This window comes from Halyomorpha halys, unplaced genomic scaffold, assembly GCF_000696795.3.
Source record: "Halyomorpha halys isolate HHAL.00 unplaced genomic scaffold, Hhal_1.1 Scaffold62.1, whole genome shotgun sequence".
NCBI lineage: Eukaryota > Metazoa > Arthropoda > Insecta > Hemiptera > Pentatomidae > Halyomorpha > Halyomorpha halys.
This window is the reverse complement of record NW_027116333.1, coordinates 608,531-609,392: the sequence shown is the minus strand read 5'-3', so window position 1 is coordinate 609,392 and position 862 is coordinate 608,531. Positions and strand designations below refer to the sequence as shown.

The 862-nt window shown below is 24.6% G+C and overlaps 1 protein-coding gene across 1 annotated transcript in view; it reads right to left on the bottom strand.

The window, feature by feature from the left end:
- The window catches only part of metl (methyltransferase-like protein), a 15,924-nt gene that overhangs the window by 9,753 nt on the left and 5,309 nt on the right, over nucleotides 1-862 (bottom strand). The gene's annotated exons all lie outside the window — the stretch shown is intronic.

Sequence of the window (862 nt, the reverse complement as noted above, 5' to 3'; positions counted from 1 at the left end):
AGAAAAATATTTATATTAAATTAAGGCAGTACTAAACATTTTAAAATCTAGTACATTTCATTTTAAAAATTTTTTTTTGTCTTGTAAAAAGTAAATTTATTTTAGCGATGGTTTAATTATATATAATACTGTACTTTGGAAACTCTGTTAGATAATGATAGAAGTACACATAAATTTCTTATGAGAGAAAAAATTCGATCAATGGATTTATACGTTCGACTAATCAGATACTTTAATATTTGAAGTTATTATGAACAAGTTAGATTTCCATTTTATAGTTATATAAAATAAACATTTTTACCATCCACCTTTTATTTAAAAATGGTGACCCATATTTTGGCTACTTTAGTACATGGAAGAAAAATATTAAGTAATCTTAAATAACTATCCCAGAGACTTAAAAAAAAAGAAAAGAAAAAAAGAACAAATAAATGAGTAATATATATTATTCTATCCTGAAAGAATATGCAAATAACATACACTGTATCTCTGCTAATAACAATCCAATTGATAATTGTGATTTTTTTTTTAATAGGGAATTTAACTAACTTTTAAATGACTAAAAAAAAACACATTTCCCGACCATTGTACAAGAATTTTTTTGCACTGTATGAATTTTGTTTCTTTTTTTTTTTGAGCTTTGAAGGATTATCACATCTGATACATGAGTAGTTAATTGGATATACTGCACAAGATAGGTAGAGTCAAATAACCTGAAAATGGGTTTTTATATAGTCATTTGAAAGTTCATTACATTCCCTATAAAGCAAAAAAATAAATTCATCACAGTTAAGACTACAATTAGCAGAGATGCTATATATGTCATTCACATGTTCTGCTTTACTATCCTTAATAGAATTGA